Raw genomic sequence first — 17,933 nt, 5'->3', positions numbered from 1 at the left:
GGTCACTTTCCATCAGTGCTCCCATGGGGAGAACTTGCAAGAAGATAATGCAAGTGAAGTCAAGGAAAGAGGGGGACCCGATCTCCCCTTGTCAAGCAATCCCATTATAGCTAACTTTGAAAACAACAAAGCACATCCCCCCTTTCTTTTACCTTTTCTTGTTCTCCTTATTTATTGTAGAGATATTTTTTCTCATATCCAACATTCTTCTATATCCTCATCTGATAATATGATAGGATCTCTATAAATATCAAGGGAACAAGTAAGAGATGAATGTCTAAGTTAAAAACGAGATCCAGCCCTTATGGGGCAGACCTAATAACTTCTTCCACAAAGCCTATGGACATATTAAAAGGTAATGATTCTCAATCCTTCTTATTTTTAAGGTGGACCATGACTCATGAAGTGAGTGTATTGCTACTCCTTTTCGAAAGCTTTCCTTTTCAATGTATTGATAGCTCAGGGTCATTTTTATAAAGCATTGCGCAGACTTTGTACGGAAAATACTAGCATAATACATTTTATGCACAGGATTTATTGTAAGTGGTATGGAAGTGATGCTTACTGTAAAATAAAATCTTTCCTCAAATAAAAGTCTATATTATTGATGTTAGAAATAAATGTGGAACTACCAAGGTACAGTCTTCTTCAGAGCAGCATAAAACACAGTAGCTCCTTACAGAATAAAGATTTAGCTCCTGATGAAACATTGGTTACTGGCTTCCTTGCAGAGATAAGGAAATAATTAGATAAACTAGAATCAGTGACTGTTAGGTTTCATCTGATTGGAAAAGGAGATCCCAGGTTAAATGTAGGAAACAATCTGTTTCTTTTAAAAAGGCAACACTTCATTTTTTTTGAAGTTTATTAACATATTCATTAAATCCACTAGTACCTTGAAATCTAACATGGATAAAAGTGGTCAGTCACATTAAATACAAAGTTCAAATTAGTGAAAACATACATTGAACAGTAATGTGATTGTATTCAGGTATTTTTATAATATCAATTCACTAGCTATTGTATCAGTATGCTCAGTAATTCATTGAATAAATCCTTCTAAAATATGCACCATTTCATAGAATCATAAGAGTTGGAAGAGACCATCCAGTCCAACCCCCTGCCAAGAAGCAGGAAAATCGGATTCAAAGCACTCCCGACAGATGGCCATCCAGCCTCGGTTTAAAAGCTTCCAAAGAAGGATCCTCCACCACACTCTGGAGCAGAGAGTTCCACTGCTGAACAGCTCTCACAGTGAGGAAGTTTTTCCTAATGTTCAGGTGGAATTTCCTGTGCTGTAGTTTGAAGCCATTTTTCTGTGTACTAGTCTCCAGGGTGGCAGAAAACAAGCTTGCTCCCTCCTCCCTATGACTTCCCCTCACATATTTATACATGGCTATCATGTCTCCTCTCAGCCTTCTCTTCTGCAGGCTAAACATGCCCAGCTCTTTAAGCCACTACTGAAAAGATAAATTTACTCTATATCTTCAGGACTGGAAATATACTTTTCATGAACCTCATTCTATCCATCCTAGATTTCCAAAGATATCAGGTTTAAAGTGATCATCATTATTCAGCATTTCACTTCCCGCTCCACTTTTGTTTGCTGTGGTCTGAATGCTAGAACTCATGTGACAATGAGCAAATGGGAATCAATTTCTTGTTTCAATTTCTTGTCTGGATTCTGTTTTTTTTATAAAAAGAAACAAACCCACAGACAATCCCAAGATAACAACTACAAAATCTAAAACAATTATGGATAACTTGCAGAGGTGTGCACAGTGCCAAAAATCCGCTTTGTTTGTATGTACAAAATTCAAGTCCCCCCCCCCCCCCTGTTTTGATTCTAAAGTGTTTTGAAACATTCGCAAGGGGTCGGTATCATAACTAATCCAAAATTCTGAGAATTTCGTTAGTTTTTCATTATGTTATTTGCTTATTTGCGCTAATGGGGACACTTCTGGTGTTCTTCCCTCCCTCATTTTTAGGCCTATTGGGATGAAACTTGCTACAATTGAAGCACACATTTACCTCTGTAAGCTACCCAGGTTTCAGAACATTTTTCCCAACCACTGATATTTAGGAATTTTTAAACTTTTTATGAACAACATTAAAAAACTACAAGAGCTATCCCCTTGAATTTCGCTACAATGGTACAACATAATCAGCGTATAATTCCTCCAAAGTTTCAGAAATATTAGCATATCCACTGATTTTTAGGTAATCCTTAAAGTTTTGCACATTTAAAAAAAACTCAAAAGAGGTATCTCCTGGAATTTCTCCACAGCAACAGAACAGGAGCAGGGCATTATTCCTGCCAAGTTTCAGAAAGATCCGCTCATCCACTAATTTTTTAGGATTTTTAAAAGTTTATACAAATAAAAACAATATACTGTAGTGCTCCTACTCTAGCTTTTGCTAAAATGATTCTAAACTCGGCTGTGACGATCCTAAAAGGAATCATAAGGTGTGGGAAACTAAGCTAAGCTTGCATGGTACATGCAAAAGCCTTCAAGAACAGACAAATTCATCTTCTAGCTAGTTGTTTGCTACTGAATCGCTCACTCACAAGTTGCTACCCTAGATCTCTAGCTCTCTTCAAGGTGCTTGCAATGATGATACTGTGGCTCCTGTATTTAAAGGAAATGCCAAGAGTGTCTCCTTCCTTTCCCTCTCCCTCAGCCCTGATAAGCTGAAGAGAGAATGTGACATACCATATTTGGCTGGGCAGCCCAGTAGAGTTTACTGGAGAAGAAACTGACTCACTGCAACTTACAAAAAGTAACAAACTTCATGCAAAATCATTTGTTTGTGTGTGGGGGGGGGGCGGGGGGGGGGGCGGGCGGCAGTGCTGGCTTTGTAATGCAGGTTGTAAGTACGGATTTATTGAAACACATTGGACTTATGACCTGTGTCTGAAGTTTTGTACAGCCCTAATAACTACTAGTCTTCCAGATGCTGTTGGACTGTAACTCACATCAGCCGTAGTCAGTGAAGCCAGTAGTGAAAGACAATGGGTTCTAGTTCAATATTTTCCAGAGGATCACATGTTATCAAACCTCCTTAATATGTCAAGGCCTATCCTGTTGTTATTCTTGACCAGAGAAGGCCCACTAAATCAACATGAATCCCCTTTCTGTTGATTCTGTATTTAAAATTGATTGAATGGCTCTATTCTGTAGTTTAGGCATGGGCAAACTTCGACCCTCCAGGTGTTTTGGACTTCAACTCCCACAATTCATAACAGCCTAGCAACCATTAGGAATTGTGGGAGTTGAAGTCCAAAATGCCTGGAGGGCCAAAGTTTGCCCATGCCTGCTCTAGTTAGAACTAATCTATAGGATTCCATCACAACTTTTTCCTTTTTGATTAACAGAGCAAATAAAAGGAGACAATTGAGTGTACTTGCTTGTGTAGCTATAGCATCAAATGTTAGTTGACAAATATTTTGAACTAATTTGCTATTCAACTGACACGTGGGGTGATTTTCATACCTCATTCTCTTATCTATCTATCTATGCATGGATGCATGGATGCATGCATGAATATACTGCTGTTGTTAAAATTATGTTCTCTTGAATATAAAATGAGTTTAGCAATACAGTAGAGTCCCGGTTAACCGAGTTCCAGTTAAACGAGCCTCTGTATTATCCGAGGCACTGCCGGGGGCACCCCTCCCTCTCCCTCTCCTTCTCTCGAGCGAAGAGGGAGGAGGAAGCGCCCCGGAAGTGCCCGGTGATCGCTGCTGCAGTAACGCTCGTGGGGTGCTTCCCAAGGATCGAGCCCTCACCGAGGGACGTCTCCCCAGATTTCCCTTGGCCAGGCCCTTGCTAGAGGAAAGAGTTTCCTCCAGCAATGGCCTGGCCGAGGAAAACTCATGGCATGCTCCGAGAAACTAGGAGCGTGCTGCGGGTTTTCCTCGGCCAGAACATTGCTGGAGGAAACATTTTCCTCCAGCAAGGGCCTGGCCGAGGGAGATCCGGGGAGATGTCCCCTGGCGAGCCCTCACCCCGTGGGAAACACCCCATGAGCGCTGCTGCTTGGATAATAGGGCCTCCCTATTATCCAAGCAGTTCGGTTGCCCGAGATTGGGCCCACCCCTTTTTCTCGGATAACTGGGACTCTACTGTAGTTGCTGGTAGATGTTAGTAAACATGTTTTCAATCCTATGTACGAGGGCTATCCACAAAGTTAATTACGTTTTGGAATTAAAAATTAACAACGTATAGGAATAAATATTTATTATATACATTTGAAAGCCACACTGCAATAGTACTTTTAAATATAGTCCCCATTCAAAATTAGGCACGTTTCATAACTATTAGTGGTTTTTGAAAGTTATTACCCTCAGCGCTTTCCCACCACCGCCCTGAAGAGTGTGGAACCCGCGCTATTGCAATGAGGAAGCTCAGCCAGCTGAAGAATGAATGCAAAAAGAAGCGGCCAGGATCGGCCAAGCAGTCTGGAGGAGATCAGCATTGCCTCCGGAGGAGAAGATGCCAAGAAGCCTTGGCCGATCCTGGCCGCTTCTTCTCGGGAGGCAAGAGAGCTGGCAGGAAGGGAAGGGAAAGGGACGCCAGAAACTTTTGATTCTCTCTTGCAATCTTGCAAAAGAAGAGAGAGAGCGGGGTTCTGGCTTGCTCCTCCCTTCTTTTTGCATTCATTCTTCAGCTGGCTGAGCTTCCTCATTGCAATAGCGCGGGTTCCACACTCTTCAGGGCGGCGGCGGGAAAGCGCTGAGGGTAATAACTTTCAAAAATCACTAATAGTTATGAAACGTGCCTAATTTTGAATGGGGACTATATTTAAAAGTACTATTGCAGCGTGGCTTTCAAATGTATATAATAAATATTTATTCCTATACGTTGTTAATTTTTAATTCCAAAACATAATTAACTTTGTGGATAGCCCTTGTATATTCTCTCCCCTTCCATATGTTCATATAAAACATCTCTCATCTTTAGTTATGAACATTTTGAAAACTGTTTGAGAGATAATGACATTACCCAAAACTGAAGATTTCTTTCCAAGTTTACTCAAAAACATTAAAATGTATTTTTCACCTGTCACATGCTTGGATAGAAATGGCTGTTTGTGGTCAAGTGACATCAGTGTCGACAAGATGGAAAAAGGTATTATTGAGGAAGAACACCTGTATAGGAGAGGCTGAAGTAGTTTGCTTCTTTCCAGGTGTACTTTCTCCTGTCCTCCTTGCTTTTGCACTTTGAATTCAATATGCAGTAACTGAAGTAATCTATAGACAAAGGGCCCTTCCATACAGCACTATATCCCAGAATATCGAGGCAGAAAATCCCACAATATCTGCTTTGAACTGGGTTATTTGATTCCACACTGCCATATATTCCAGTTCAAAGCAGATAATGTGGGATTTTATTCAGATGTGTGGAAGGGGCTGAAGAGGAAAGTGAGTGATAGAAAAGCTGGGACATTTAAAAGCAATTGAAAAAGTGTAAAGATAAATAATGAATTTGGGACTATTCCTGCCAAATTGGAAGAATTGGAAGGTACTTGCAGGTTAAGCATGATATTGGGCTCACCAGAAAGAACTGACTGTGCTCTTCTTTTAGGGCTTGCATCAGATGAGATGGCATAACAAATTGAGGAAAGTGTACTGAATTCTATATAGCAGGGGCATCTCAGGCTAGTTGTCCACCATAATTCCATGTGGCATTGTGGCCTTTTACCCTCCCTCACCCTTGGGTTAGTCTTAAAGCCATATTAAGTCCCATTTGATAATCTCTTTGAGGTTTGGATACTTAACTAGAAAGAATTTCTTTTTTCCATTTTCAAATGATTGGTTGTTAATTCAGAATTGAAAAGAAGTGGCAGAAGCAACATAGGAGTCCTTGTAGATGTCCTTTCAGTCCAAAGAGCACAAGCTGCTAAAAGGGAAGCAATGGCTCATTGGAGTTGTTGTTAACAACTGGATTATCAGTGGGTATTTTGCATAGTTGGGATTTTTGTTTTTGATTATAACTCAGGGAATCTGCCTGCCAATATGGCTGGTTATTGGTCATAGGGGAAATGGAAAGAAAATAGTCTCCATAAATTGGTCGGCGACTCGAAGGCACACACACATATCTGAATTTTAGCAACAGGAAGTGACTGGAAACACACATCTGAGAAATAGGGAAAGAAAATAAATTCACATATAAGTCTTTGTTTGTTAGTAACCTGTCATTCTCTAAACATGGTATCCAAGCTTGTTCATAGCATAGATTAAAATGAAGTACATTTTCATAGAATCATAGAATAGTAGAGTTGGAAGAGACCACATGGGCCATCTAGTCCAACCCCCCGCTAAGAAGCAGGAAATCGCATTCAAAGCACCCCCGACAGATGGCCATCCAGCCTCTGCTTAAAAACTTCCAAGGAAGGAGCCTCCACCACAGTCCGGGGGAGAGAGTTCCACTGCCGAACAGCCCTCACAGTGAGGAAGTTCTTCCTGATGTTCAGGTGGAATCTCCTTTCCTGTAGTTTGAAGCCATTGTTCCGTGTCCTAGTCTGCAGGGCAGCAGAAAATAAGCTTGCTCCCTCCTGCCTATGACTTCCCCTCACGTATTTGTACATGGCTATCATGTCTCCTCTCAGCCTTCTCTTCTGCAGGCTAAACATGCCCAGCTCTTTAAGCCGCTCCTCATAGGGCTTGTTCTCCAGACCCTTAATCATTTTAGTCGCCCTCCTCTGGACGCTTTCCAGCTTGTCAACATCTCCCTTCATCTGCGGTGCCCAAAATTGGACACAGTATTCCAGGTGTGGTCTGACCAAGGCAGAATAGAGGGGGAGCATGACTTCCCTGGATCTAGACGCTATTCCTCTATTGATGCAGGCCAAAATCCCATTGGCTTTTTTAGCTGCCGCGTCACATTGTAGGCTCATGTTTAACTTGTTGAACCTACAATGTGACGCGGCAGCTAAAAAGCCAATGGGATTTTGGCCTGCATCAATAGAGGAATAGCGTATCCTTTTGAGTATCCTTTACCTAAAATAATCGGGACTACCCTGTTTCCCCTAAAATAAGTCATCCCCAGAAAATTAGACCTAGTCGAGGTTTTGTTGAATTGCTAAATATAAGGCCTCCCCCGAAAGTAAGACCTAGCAAAGTTTTTGTTTGGAAGCATGCCCACCGAACAGAACACCAGAGCATGCAGGATCTGTAAATGTATGTACCATAAAGTGTTGGTAGTAACAAGAAATTCTTGATAGGATTCACAGTTTGTCTGGTTATGCTGGTTTATGATGACAACTACTGTACAGTATATAATAAATGTTCATTTTTTTGTGCAACAATAAATGTGAATTCTTCTTCATGGAAAAATAAGACATCCCCTGAAAATAAGACCTAGAGCATCTTTGGGAGCAAAAATTAATATAAGACACTGTCTTATTTTCGGGGAAACACGGTAGTAGTGTTTTGGATTTCAGATCTTTCTGAATTTTGGAATACTTATATTTGCATATGCATATATAATGAGAAATCTTGGATATGGGACCCATGTCGAAACATGAAATTCATTTGTATTTGATATAGACCTTATACACATTGCCTTAAAGTTATTTTATAAAACATGTTTAATGAGTTTGTGCATTAAACCAGGCTTGAGTACACTAAACAACCAGAGGCAACAATGTCTCTATCTAAGCTGCCCATTTGGACAATTCTGAATGTTGGATTATTTTAGTTTTGGGAATTTAAACAAACTATTCTATAAACTAAACAGTTTTAAAACATTTAAAACATAACCATTACAATGAAACACAGAAACATCATTAAAAGATACTTTGCTGAGACTAACAACACTGTAATTAAGCATAAAAACTCTTTTAAATAACATATTCTATTTGAGGAAGGAGGGCTGAGACAGTGTTAGACTAGCCTCCAGTGAAGCAGCCATCAAGATGTCCCTCTCCTGTGTCCTTTTTGGATATGCCTATGGCAATGTTGAGAGAAAGAGAAATACACTTTAATGCTTGTTTTTAAATGAATTTACCCAATTTGAGATCTTTAAAACTTTTTATGAAATTGTGCAGGTATCTTTCTATTTCCTATTATTGAGAAGAAACTCTGTCAGAGATTCCATCCCCACCTGCTGCTCCCTTTTCAGATTGCTATATATGAGACTCATATATAAGTCTAGAAACTTTATTCAAAAAATTGACCCCAAGAAACTGGGTCTGCTTATTCACATTTTATAAGAGTGACTACTATACCTTAACTCTTATAAAAAGGAAACAATGTCCTTCTCTGAGTGGAGTGGCAAAAGGCAAAAACTTAGTGTGCCTAAAAGAAGTGCAGATTCCTCTACTCTCTCTGATAAGATGGGTTTTTTTGGCGTTTTTGAATGCATGGGGAGGAAAATGGCGGTTGTGGCAACCAGGGATGAGCTGATGCTGAAATCTCCTCAGAATTAATTTTGACTTATCTGGGAAGTTGACTTATACATGAGTATATACAGTATGTGCAAATAAATGGATACAATGAATCATAGAATCATAAAAGTTGGAAGAAACCTCATGGACCATCCAGTCCAACCCCCTGCCCAGAAGCAGAAAAATGACATTCAAAGCACCCCTGACAGATGGCCATCCAGCCTTGGCTTAAAAGCCTCCAAAGAAGGGCCCTCAATCATACCCCAGGGCAGAGAATTCCAGTGCCGAATAGCTCTCACAGTTAGGAAGTTCTTCTCAATGTTCAGGTGGAGTCTCCTTTCCTGAAGTTTGAAGCCATTTTTCTGCGTCCTCGTCTCCAGGGCAGTAGAAAACAAGCTTGCTTCCTCCTCCCTATGACTTCCCCCCACATATTTGTACATGGCTAACATGTCTCCTCTCAGCCTTCTCTTCTGCAGGCTAAACCTGCCCAGCTCTTTAAGCCGCTCCTCATAGTGCTTGTTCTCCAGACCCTTGATCATTTTAGTTGCCCTCCTCTGGACACTTTCCAGCTTGTCAACATCTCCCTTCAATTGCGGTGCCCAAAATTGAACACAGTATTCCAGGTGTGGTTTGACCAAGGCAGAATAGAGGGGTAGCATGACTTCCCTGGCTCTAGATACTATACTCCTGTTTTTGCAGGCCAAAATCCCATTGGCTTTTTTTGCTGCTGAATCAGATTGTAGTCTCATGTTTAACTTGTCCATGAGGACTCCAAGATCTTTTTCACACGAACTGCTGTCGAGCCAGACACCCCCCATTCCGTATCTTTACATTTCATTTTTTTCTGCCTAAGTGGAGTATCTTGCATTTGTCCCTGTTGAACTTAATTTTGTTAGTTTCAGCCAGTCTCTCTTATCTGTTAAGATCGTTTTGAATTCTGCTCCTGTCTTCTGGAGTATTAGCTATCCCTCCCAGTTTGGTGTCATTTGCAAACTTGATCATCATGCCTTCTAGCCCTTCATCTAAGTCATTAATAAAGATGTTAAAAAGAACCGGACCCAGGACAGAACCCTGCTGGACTCCACTTGTCACTTCTTTCTAGGATGAAGAAGATGCATTGGTGAGCACCCTTTGGATTTGTTTACTTAATCAATTATAGATCCACCGTAGTTTTGCCTAGCCCACATTTGACTAGCTTGTTTGTCAGAAAGTCATGGGAGACTTTGTCAAATGCCTTACTGAAATCCAGATACGCTACATCCATGGCTTTCTCCGCATCTACCCAGTTCATAACTCTATCGAAAAAAAGAGATCAGATTAGTCTGGCATGATTTGTTTTTAATAAATCCGTATTGACTATTAGCGATGACTGCATTTGTTTCTAAGTGCTTGCAGACCACTTCGTTAACTATCTTTTCCAGAATCTTGCCTGGTATCGACGTGAGGCTCACCAGACGGTAATTGTTTGGGTCTTCCTTTTTTCCCTTCTTGAAGATAGGGACCACATTTGCCCTCCTCCAATCTGCTGGGACTTCTCCCGTTCTCCAAGAACTCTCAAATAAGATTGCCAGTGGTTCTGAAATAACTTCCACTAGTTCCTTCAATACTCTTGGATGTAGTTGATCTGGCCCTGGGGACTTGAATTCGTTTAGAGGGGCCAGGTGTTCCTGGACAACTTGTTTCCCTGTTTGGGATTGGATTTCCCCTAATCCTTCATCCACTCCATGTTGCTGAGGTTGAAGCAGACTTTCTTTTTGCGAGAATACCGAGGCAAGGAAGGCATTAAGTAGTTCTGTCTTTTCCCTATTCCCTGTCAGCATTACCCCATCTTCTCCTCACAGAGGCCCTATTGCCTCCTTGTACTTCCTTTTCCTACTGATGTAAGCAAAGAAGCCCTTTTTATTGTTGTTAATGTCTCTGGCAAGCCTGAGCTCGTTTTGCACTTTAGCCTTACGAAACTTTTCCCTACAGGAGTTGGTTATTCGTTTGAATTGTTCTTTGGTGATTTCTCCCCCTTTCCACTTCTTCTCCCCCTTTCCACTTTCCACTCCCTTGTCTTTTAGTATTGGTATCCATGGAATGTTGCTCAGTATTTCCATCATTTTTTGGAAGTCAGCTCTCTTAAAGTCCAGAATGCGGGTTTGACTTGCCTTAGTTTCAGCCTTCCTTTGTATCGCAAACTGCAGGAGCACATGGTCGCTTGGCTCTAAGGATCCAACCACTTTGACTGCATTGATCAGGTCCTTCGCGTTTGTTAGGATGAGATCGAGAGTAGCCTTGTTGCCTCTTCTACCTTCGGGACCATAAAATTGTCTGCGAGGCAAAAGAGGAATTTGTTGGACTTCCTACTTTTGACCAAGTTTGTTTTCCAGCAGATATCATAATAGTTGAAATCTCCCATGACTACTACATCTCTGCTTTGTGAGTGTTTGGTCAGCTGATGACAGAAGGCTTCATCAAGTTCTTCATCCTGGCATGGAGGTCTATAGACACCCACAAAGAGATGTTTTTGAGTCCCGGTTTCCTTAATTCTTATCCAGATGCTTTCAAGCTGGTTTCACAGATTGCAGTCTTGCATTTCCTCTGCAACATAATTGTTTTTGATGTGTATGGCTACTCCCCCTCCTTTCCCCTTTGTTCTGTTTCTGTGGAAGAGGTTATAGCCCTCAATGTCTACATTCCAGTGATGGGAGCCATCCCACCAAGTTTCAGTGATGCCTATGACATCATAAGTGTGGTGTTGTGCTAAGAGTTGGAGTTCGTCTTGTTTATTTCCCATACATTGGAAAATTGCGCACAAACATACTATGGCAAGGATGGAAATAATATACTGTTAATAATAATAATAATAATAATAATAATAATAATAATAATAATAATAATAAGTTTATTTATATCCTGCCTCCATCTCCCCCGAAGGGGACTCGGGGCGGCTTACAGCAAAATCGGATACAAAACAATACAAAATAAAGTATAAAACATCAGAGAACAAAACCAATAATAATATATACACGGCAACCGGAAAAAAACAACAACACGGTATTAAAACATCGAATTAAAAACAATGAGGTTGCAATAGTGGATAAGCAAGGTGCACATTATAAGTTACAGATTTTTTAAATAAAGTGCAATAGATTAATTCAAGGTCACATTGGGTAGGGAGGAGCCCTGAATTAATATCAAGTAAAAGAAAAGAGCGACCAGTACAAAAGGTCGAGGAGTATAGTTGTAATTATGATGGGAATAGGCTATCTTAACCAAAGGCCTGGGTGAAAAGCCAGGTTTTCAGGCTCTTCCGAAATGCCATCAAGGTGGGGGCTTGCCTGATCTCCCTAGGCAACGAGTTCCAGAGCCGGGGGGCCACTACAGAGAAGGCTCTCTCTCTCGTCCCCACCAACCGCGCTTTTGACGCTGGTGGAAGCGAGAGGAGGGCCTCCCCCGATGACCGAAGAGACCGTGCAGGTTCATAGGGGGAGAGACGATCTCAAAGGTAGATGGGTCCCAAACTGTTCAGAGCTTTATAGGTAATCACCATCACTTTGAATTGGGTCCGGAAAATGAACGGCAGCCAGTGGAGCTCCTTAAACAGGAGGGTTGACCGCTCTCTGTATTGGGCTCCCGTTAGAACCAAGGCTGCCGAGCCTATTGCTGGATTGCAACTCCTAGTAATCATAGCTAGCTAAACTAATGACAGTTACTGTCATGCAGCACTTGTGTTAAAAAGTGTGTGTGGTGACAAAAGTGTATACCTAAATCTTCATAGAGTTCTGTGTAGACTGCTTCTTGCAACCTCATAACAAAAAAGAGATGAGAATGCAGCTGAGAAATATAAAGAATTCAAGGTTGCATCAGAGGTGTTCTGTCACATGGATCTTTTAGGAAGGTCTGCCCAGCTTTGAAGGCAACCAAAGCTCCCTCCTTGGCAGATGTTTAAGGGCAGGAATATGAGGGAGAGCTGTTGCACCTACCTTATGAAATATCCTCTCCAGAGAGACATATCTGGGTTCCTCATTGCCTGCTGTCATTTGGGCATATTAAGGCAAGGCTGGTTAAGGATGTGCTACCTTAATTGAGTCGATCACCTTTGTACTCTTTTAATTACTTGCCATTTTGTTGAATGTAATTTTTAAACATTTTGTTACCAATTGGCCATCCTCGGACCCTGATGGTTTGAAAGGTGATAGACAAATGTTTTTTTCTTTTGTTTTCAAGATATCTGGCTGGGAAGAGAAGTAACAAACCAATGTTATTATACATCTAAAAAATAAAATTCCAGTTATTTGTACTAGCTAGACAAATGCACTTTAAGCAATTTGTACTGAAGCAATGATTGCAGAGGGAATTTGTGCTTTCTCCACCTGTTGATTTTCCATTATAACTCTTTTCCCAGCTTCCCTCCTCTCCCTAGTGTTTCAGATATAAGTATGCAAGAGAAACAGCTTCTAGAATTTACAGAGAGTTAAAATGGCAAAGGCAAGTGATTGCAAGGGAAAGCAGTACATGGGAAAGGATTAACCTTACCTCAACATGTTCCAGTGAAAAGCAATCTTCTCAAATGTATCATGCCTATTAGAAGTAGCTATAGGGGTTTTCCAACACTGGTGCTGTTCCATCTAAAGATTGAGTGTATGCGCTTAATGTTGGGGTAATTTGAACTGTCATTAAATTAACATGCATTTGATAACAAAACTGGGAACATGTGATGTGTGTTGCTCCTTGCTTCTTTTTATATCAGTTCACAAAACTGATATAATATGAGAATGAAACAGTGAACAGTGAAGCAATACTGAAGAGCAGTATGAGTAAAATGAACTGTAGCCTTGTAACTCTCTCTGAGCCTGACCTACCTAATAGGGCTGTCATGAGGAAAAAGTGAGAAGCAGGAAAACTATGTTCACTGCCTTGAGTGCATTGCAGGAAAAGCATTAGTAAAATTCATTTATTAATAAAATAGGATCTATTTTTCATACAAGTGAAAACAAAATTCGGTGTGCTCTTGATGCCTAAATATTACCATATAGATGTTAGCTGAGGAAAGACTACTATAAGCAAGGCACTACAGCTGAAAAAAAGGCTTTGTTTGTGGGCACTGCCATTCTCAACTGTAAGGTGAATCCATTGAAGGATTAAGATGCTAAGATCAGTGCCTCAACATGTTAATGACTATGCCCTGCAGCAGTGTCCAAATCCATACCTGAATAGGTCTTCAGAGTGCTCAACCTCACATAGATAGAGTGCTTCAAAATGTACAAGACAGCCAAGCATTTAACCCTTGGAATGGTGCTGTGGAACAACCTACTCTTCTTGGGACAACAACATAGACCCAGGAATATGTGGTAGGAGAGATTGTGCCCATACTCTCAATGATGTCTGTTTGCTTCTATGCTTGTGGAGTAAGGGATCAAGAAATCTATGTAAGTTGTGAAGCCTGTTTTGGGTATAGGGTCCAGTACTAGGGACAGCTCCTTTAAACTTTGGGCTGAAATCCAAAATGTCCCATTGAGCTAACTTCTCTGTGGCCCTGGTATTCCTCTTGCCCATCACAGAAACCACCTCACTAGATGTCCAGCACTAGCATCTCACTAGCAAATGATTTTTTTTAAAAGGGAGAGTGAGTATACAGTGTGCATTTTCTTCAGATCATACAAACCCTTCACCTTTTCCATAGGCCCAAACCATGTGATCAGAATCTCATGTAAAAGCCAGATGACTGAAGGATTCGGGGTTATATTATTTGAATTTTTCATATGCAGCCCCCCCATCCTAATAAGATGTAAATATCTGCCAGGGCTGCTTAAGCAGGAATGGGCTAGTAGCCATAGTCTGTTCCCCCAATTTACACAGCAGGTGAATTGATTAGAACTGGCAAAAGGCACACTCTGGGAATTGGGTTTTACATAATGCACTCAGTGGATTTTCTCCACTGCCCCCTTACTGCTTCTCTTTGGATGTTTGCTTGCTGCCTGGAGCTCAGTTTCCAAAGCTCCCATCCTTCACTTAGCAGAAATTAATTTACGCTGCTGTCCATCTTCTATGCAAATGTTAATTGTTCCTATTGCTAATATAGGGACATATACTGGGTCCCTTTGTGCATTGGGAGGAGGCAGGATCCAGCCACCTCTCTTAAGTACTTCTGGGCTTGTGTTGTGAATCATATTTGACAAGTCCACAGTGTCATAATTTCTGGACTTCAGAAATCCTCTCTGTCTGGCTTTTGGGAATAGAAAAGGAAAGGTGTATATATGTATGTGGAGGGAAAGAGGGAGGGTGTTAATCCGTGCAGCTAGTCGGCATCTTCTAAAATGGCAAGAAAGGCCAGAAGTACAGTAAATAGCAGGCAATGTTTATTTCCCTAGCTGCACAGGACAGAAATTCATGCAGGCCAATTTAATGAAGCCAAGAATAACCCAAAGCATGGTGTGATATGTGGCTAAGGAAAGTGACATGCATGCTGTTGCGGCTCCTACAGCAGTGGGGATTTTTTTCCTTTTTTCCTTCTAGTTCCTTCCTTTCCACTTTTCAAGCATCTTCTTATAGCAATATCCATGGTAAATAACAGACCTGCTGGTGTCATATCAATTCAAGTTGGAGACTGATTTTATGCCAGCTCAATGACTATATTTGTTCTTTCCTTTCTCCCTCATGCCTTGACTTTCTCTGCCAACGTCACACCACTTGGGATGAATGAAACTACATTACTCAGGGAATGCTGGGAAATGTTTGTGATAGCATACTGATTTGGACTGACTGATTCCCAATGGGCCTGAATCACAGAACAACAGAATATAAGTGGGATGTTCTGTTTGGGTCTTCTCTGTTACTCAGTTTTACCCTCTCTCTCTTTGTTTCTTGTATGATTCTTGCTATCTCGCAAAAATACTTTTTTTTTCAGATCAACCTTACTGATCTCACTCTTTCTGTGCACATTTGGTTGTTATTTCATATTTCATGACCTGCAGATTCGCATTGGTTGATATTTACATGTTGGCTCATTCAGTATTACAACAGAGCAAGGATGGGGGATATGTAACTTTACAGATGTTGTTGGATTGCCGCTGTCATCAGCCTTAGCTGACATTGTCATAAGTGGGGGATGACGGGTGTTGTTACTGAACAATGGAGAGGCCCATATTCCTTACAGCTGGAGGCTTTAAGACTTATTTAAAGTTCAGTAACAGCCACTCTAAATTATTCTTACTCCTATATTACAGACTAGCCTTTGCATTGTGGTTTTACTATTGACTTTTTTTTGATGAAGGGAAGAAGATCATTCTTTCTCAACTCCATGTAGGTCTTTTTTTCTCCTACAAGCTTTTCAACAACATGAACAAGTTTATTCTTATTCTCAGAGTAGTTTTGTAAAGAGCAACAAGGATTTCTGTAGTAATTTCTTACTACAACTTTGAGGATCTATCAATTCCAGACAGTGTGCAGAATCTGATTGTGCCAATTATGTTGAGGTGTACGATATGTCCAAAGCTAATATAGAAAAACTGAGAGTTGATAGATATATTTTACATTAGAAATATCTACATGATAAAGTTCAAATCAGACTTCAGCATGCCCAAGAGGTAGATTTGCCGCATTTTACCATAGATGTTGGATTCTTAATAATAATTTGCAACAAGGCATCTCTGGCTGTTTCCTACTTGTTTCTTCTGATTCTCCTTTATCTGTTAAAGGCAAGCAAGCAAATCTTCAGGTCTACTAGAGAGAAATGGATGCTCAGTATGAAAAGACAGGAAAATGAATAGCAAAATACAAGTAATGGAGCTCCATCTCTAGTGTTTTGGAGATGAAACATAAAGCCTACTGGGAAGAATGTTGTAGATACTTTGATTAATTTAAAGCAGGGAATATTTTGTAGTGAAGAACTTTCACGCTGGAGAGATCAGCAGATGCTAGTTCTATACTTGAAACTCTCTAGAATCCAGAGGTAACAAAACTGAAACACTGATCCCACTGGGTTCCCAAGCTACCCTTCCTTTCTATTCAAACACCCCCTTTGAAAAATCATCACCCTGTAAAATTTTATATAAGCAGGATAGTATAGAGGAATAAATGAATAAAAGGATAGTTCTCAATTGGTGAGCAACTACTGGTGCTTCCATCCAACCAGCATCTATTTGGAATATCAGATGAGGGAGCTATCTTGCTTTTTTTTTTTAGTAGTATATTTCACATGGTCAGTGGCAAGAAGTAAATATATGAATATAAAAGGTCCTCCCACCCCTGGTAGCCTTACTTGAATAAATTCACTGCAATGCAATTTACTGAATATTTAGAAAACTCATCCGGTTTATTTGCATGCTTTTTAAAAATCTTTTGCTACTTTCATTCAGAGGATGTCAGAATATTATAAATACACACAAATACCTGAGAAACTACTTCAGGATAAAAATTTCAATTATTCAACCTAACTTTCATTTTAAACACTTGAGAGAAAACCCACTGTTTTCTGAGGTTAACACATAAAGCTATCTTGGCTATAAAAACGAGGTTAACTACTGCTTTTATAAAAACTGCAGGATGATGGGATAGTTAATCCTAAGGGGTCTGCAGTACAATAACAAGATCTGTGTAGTTTGGAAATGCATAATTTAGGCCTCTATAACTATATGTGAATGATGTAACACAACACATTACAGGTATCAATGAACTAATATGTACAAAGCCAGTAGAATAGCCACATCAGGTTCTGTCCATTATTTATAGGGATTCATGAGAATGTCATATACTGTAATCATCTCTACAAACATAGTTCTCCCTTTCAATTTAAGTTTAGAGCTTAATGTAGACATGGGCAATGAATGATAAGACCCCCTCCCTAAATTGCATATTCCAGGATACCCCTAAACTGCTTATCCCATGGCAGCTAAAGTGAAATGATAGCATTGTAATTCTGTAGTTTGCCCATGCCTGGATTAATGAATGTGCCTGGTTGAGAGTAGAGCCTGCTACCATAATCTCCAACATTTAATGTCGAAGTTCCAGTATTATAACTGACAAGGTCCATGTAGGAACCTCGACATGTGTTCACGTTTCAATTGTCTTTGGATCTTCTTTGATTAATATCTTATCTATTTGATGCATTTGTTGCAATGTGATCAAAGTTATTATTTTGACGTGAAAGAATAGAAACGTATCATTTCTCATTGCAGGTGAGATATGAAAAATTGAAGCTAGGTTTGTATTAAAACTTCCTCAAGTAGAAAGTATGGCAAACCTATGCTAGACAATACTTCTCTGATGTGCTATGTATTTATTCTATTAATTTCTATATATCCATCCATCCTACTGTGGGACCCATAATTGATTATAACATGGATTAAAACAGAACCCAGTGACTCCAACTAATTATAACAAGAAAGTAAAACCATACAAAAAGCAATTTTAAAGGCAATTTTAAAGTAGAGGAAGTCCCCAAGTTGCAAACAAGATAGGTTCTGTAGGTTTGTTCTTAAGTCGAATTTGTATGTAAATCAGATCAGGTACTTTTTAAAGTGTAACTCCATACAAAGATAGATAGATAGATAGATAGA

The 17,933-nt window shown here is 40.2% G+C and overlaps 1 protein-coding gene across 4 annotated transcripts in view; it reads left to right on the top strand.

Moving 5' to 3' along the window:
- The window catches only part of dpf3 (double PHD fingers 3), a 235,960-nt gene that overhangs the window by 178,135 nt on the left and 39,892 nt on the right, over nucleotides 1-17,933 (top strand). The window lies entirely within an intron of this gene.

Source organism: Anolis carolinensis, chromosome 1 (genome assembly GCF_035594765.1).
Source record: "Anolis carolinensis isolate JA03-04 chromosome 1, rAnoCar3.1.pri, whole genome shotgun sequence".
Lineage (NCBI taxonomy): Eukaryota > Metazoa > Chordata > Lepidosauria > Squamata > Dactyloidae > Anolis > Anolis carolinensis.
Note: the sequence above shows the minus strand (reverse complement) of the source record. Positions and strands in the feature narration are given on the sequence as shown.